Source organism: Diabrotica virgifera, chromosome 2 (genome assembly GCF_917563875.1).
Source record: "Diabrotica virgifera virgifera chromosome 2, PGI_DIABVI_V3a".
NCBI classification, from domain to species: domain Eukaryota; kingdom Metazoa; phylum Arthropoda; class Insecta; order Coleoptera; family Chrysomelidae; genus Diabrotica; species Diabrotica virgifera.
Genome location: NC_065444.1, coordinates 267,990,623 through 267,995,013, shown reverse-complemented (window position 1 = coordinate 267,995,013; position 4,391 = coordinate 267,990,623). Strand labels below are relative to the sequence as shown.

Sequence of the window (4,391 nt, the reverse complement as noted above, 5' to 3'; positions counted from 1 at the left end):
TACATTTAGATTGTATTGATTGTGTACCACCTTCAGACGTATCAGACGAGTTTGGAAACTACCACTGTCACAGTGACAGTTTTAGTTGACATACTCCTCCGATATGTGTAAAGGTGGGATCAATATAACGTAAATTTAAAGGTTAATTTCGCTAAATTTCCCAGCTCGACTAGTTTCATTTCTTTTTATCTCACAACTAAATATGTTGCCCATATTTTGCCGGTTATTAGGGCACTTATCACTGTACATCCTTGCTGATGTGACAATACCTCCTATCTGTTTTTTCATGAGTTTTGTATGAGAAATGGAAAAACATGTTTTAAGGTCACCTCCTGTGTTCATATGTAAGTTTTGACTTGTTTTGTAGTTCATAGATAGTTTAATTTACTACAAAACAAGTCAAAAAATATCATATGAAAACAGGAGGTGACCCTAAGACAAGTTTTTAGTCTCTCTTACAAAACTCATGAAAAAACAAATAGGATGTATTATTACATCACTGACGATATGTGGCCATACCAAATAATACATCCTTGATAAATATAAACATTTTTATTGAACAAAATCTTTTCATACATTTTTTAATGCAATTTACTGATATTCCTAAATATTTCAAAAAAATGTGTCACATTTGCTTTGTAAACCTTTCTTTTGCCTTTCGTAGCCACATATTCCGTTTCCTTCCTGGTTTTTTGTAGACCACTTCTCTCAGCTGATTCTAAAAAAAATGAAATAAATGGTAATTTTTCTATCCTTTACAATTAACAATCAGAAGAAATATTATTTACAGATAATGATATGCATAATAATAATAGGTTTGTTCTAGCATCAGTTTGAAACCATCAGCGAATAGTGGACCAGCGCGAGTAGAGGGGATCGCACTGGTGACTGTATTATGTTCTTTTACTGACCAACTGTTTGCTGATGGTTTTTGACTAGTTTGACTGTTTGCTAGAACAAACCTAATAATAAATATTTTGTATTTTGACAATGACATCTGATGTGGAGTCAAAACATTAATAAAATTATTTTTTCAAGTTAACTTTCACATGCGCGTCTTAAAATTGTACTTTTAATACTTATATCATAAATAACTATTAAAACTATCTAAGAGGAAACAGTATCGATCAACAGGTAGCGAAAATGTGTTCCAAGATTGCGGCTGTAATTTTGAATATTTTTCAAGATATTTGGCACACATATTCGTAATATAATAAAGAATGGCGGTACAGAGCCCAATTTGAAAAATATATTATTATGTGGAAATTACTCTGTAATTAAATACAATATAAAAAAACGAGCTTGTACCGCCATTAAGAAGAACAAAAAAATACACTTTCTTCAAATACAACTTTTTTATCCGATTTTGTGTTATTTTGGAACTACTAAAATTTTTTATTTCATTAGTAGTTCCAAAATTACACAAAATCTAGGCATCGGAAAAAAAAGTTTATTTGAAGAAAGTGTATTTTTTTGTTCTTCTTAATGGCGGTACAGGCTCGTTTTTTAAATATTGTATAATTACAGAGTAATTTCCACATATTAATATATTTTTCAAATTGGGCTCTGCACCGCCATTCTTTATTATTTTACGAATACGTGTGCCAAATGCCTCGAAAAAATATTCAAAATTACAGTGACAATCTTGGAACACGTTTTGGCTACCTGTTTATCGCTACTGTATTACCTTAAAACATTGTAATTTGCTAAACCAGTATATTTTACTCTACTACTACTCTACTAGCTACCTCATTTTCCACTGTTTCTAAAGACTTGTTTACATGGGTAGAGTTTTGAGGAGAGTAGAGTAGCGGTAGTACTCTACTAAAAATGGCTTGATACCATTCACATGAGGAGAGTACAAGTATATTACTGATGCTAGTATAGTGAAACCGATTTTTGTATTTTTAAACACTCTTGATTATAAGTGCACCTTAAATTCTTAATTTTTTGCTTAAGCTCGTTTACTCCAAAGCCCCCTTTGCCATTCTTTCGACGATTTCATCCTCCGCAGCTTGCTGCAAACTTTTATTTCTGTAGTATACACTACCTAAATTCCATAAACACTGGTATTCGCCGTATTATAGCTCTACAAGTTTTAAAGTTTCATCTTCGGTGAACTTCATTTTCACTATTTACACAAAACACAATTCCAGCCAGAATGACAGCGCCCCCATGTACTCTCCTACCTACTCTATTCTGCCATAATTGAGCGTGTTCCATGGGTAGAGTGTGCAGCCGAGTAGACATTTTGGCAGTAGTGGTGGTCATAGAGTAGTTACTTTGCCATAGGTTGCTAGTCACTCTACTTTAACTCCTACTATACACTCTACCAGCTATTCTACTGTGCTGAGCATTTTTACAGGTAGAGTTACTCTACTCTATCAAGTACTTGCATCATTACTCTACCTGTGTAAACAAGTCTTAAATCTACTGAATGAAAATCTACTTAATCTTAATCTACTCTTAATGAAAAATGTCTAAAATCATTTACCCACCTAGTATTATTGTAGAATTTAAGACAGTCCAGTGCCTTATAAATAATTTCAATATGAATATTTTTTCCTTTAATTATTCTCCTTTGATACCACTCCATTTTAGATTTTGGGGAACTTATTTCATTGTGTTTATAGCCCATATTTATTGAAGGAACCCAATCTGGAGATTGTTATTATCGATTAAGTCGGCTGGTTTTCCTATAAGATTAAAATGTTAATATCTTCAAAAATCGTTACTGTTGTAATTGTAACTTACCAGATATAAAATGATTACAGCAGACAGGACAGGAAAATTTTCATTTCGCTAGTAAAACCTGTACATTGTATTGCATTTAACCATTGTTGTCTCTCAGATACCTTATTTAGTTCAGTTTAAAAGTGAACTTTATCACAATTACTTTGCATTTCACACTTCAAAACACAACACCAATGAAGCATAATTATCTTTCTAAATTAATACTTCCAGAGAAAATGTTAAATTAATCTTTGTACAACACAAAATTACAAAGAAATACAACTAAAATTATCTAAAACTCATTAAGAACAGATAGAATAAGATTTATCTTTTACACCCAGTAGCCATATTGACATATTGATTTAATTTTGACAGCATGTTGGAACGGATTTAAATTTGGTAAATATAACTCCGCAAGACCACGCAACTCGAAACACAAGTACGCAAACACGGTTGCGTGAAGCGTGGCTCGCAATCGTGAAATTTACGAGTTGCTCGACCTGTAGATTCTTGTTTGATTATACAGTGCGTAAATCGTTCAGCTGGACATAGGGAACATACATTGTATATATTTAGATACATAAATACATACATTGTATTATATTAAGGTAATTGTGGTAACTTCGCTCTCTCAATCACAATATAGTTGTTAGCATTAAGGGGCATTAACCGCAAAATTTCGGGTGACACAAATAAACGTCAACACATGACATTGTAGTAGAACTATTTTTGACGTAATGAGAAAACTGTGTCAGTTTAATTTGGAAATTAATTTTTAAATAAAAGATATTTTAAAAATTAAAGTAAAATTATTAATTCATCAGTCATAATTTTTGTTTTTGATTTATTTATGGACTGCCTTATATTCAAAATCACTCATTCTATTCGTTCTAACAGCTCTATTGCACCAAAAACTCGTACTCAAACAGAAGTTTCAACTAACACGGGTTAGCGCAGTTGCCACAATACAATGATCTCAATGTATATTCCCTATGTCCAGCAGAACGATTTACGTACTGTATTCAAAATAAGATAGCTAAAAGGAACTACAACGTTAACGGGGTTTTATTATTTCATATGGTCAATGGACACCTATATATGAAAAAACCGCGGAATGCTACCATTTAAAGGGGTGCATTTTTGAGAAATCGTTGAATTAGTCCCTGGGCACAGGTTAGATTAGGGTGAGTTCTATGCACTTTTGGTACAAACATGTCTACATAAAAATTGTTCCTGGTTAAATTTCCTATTTAAATATCACTTTTAAAAGTCAATGGTACTTTTTTGTACAAAAATATATTCAAAAGAAGAAGCACCGTAAAACCCACAAGAAAGAAATTTTGTTTTTTGTCCCATAACTTTTGTCCAAGAGGATATAGGTATAGACATTGCTTTACAGAAAAAAAACCTACATATTTCTTCTTTAAAACGTTGTTTAGTAGAGGTAATTAGGATTTACAGTTTTCGAAATATGATTTTTCAAAGTTTGCCACTCATAGCAATTTTGGGCAATTTTCCTTGTTATTTCGCAAATATTGTTCCGTAACTTTTTTCTACGTAACTTTAGGTTATGCAATGGTACAAGTAATAGGAATAGAAATCAATTACCGTTAAAATGGTCTACTGTATAACGTTGTATGACTTTTTTTAAAGAGATT

At 32.0% G+C, this 4,391-nt stretch overlaps 1 long non-coding RNA gene across 1 annotated transcript; it reads right to left on the bottom strand.

The window, feature by feature from the left end:
- Nucleotides 1–537: 537 nt before the first annotated feature.
- Nucleotides 538–3,216, bottom strand: LOC114327474 (uncharacterized). The gene is made up of 3 exons (XR_007696324.1): nucleotides 2,755–3,216; nucleotides 2,499–2,696; nucleotides 538–718 (listed from the first exon to the last, which is right to left on the bottom strand). It is a non-coding gene; the product is annotated as an uncharacterized LOC114327474 (long non-coding RNA).
- Nucleotides 3,217–4,391: the final 1,175 nt, after the last annotated feature.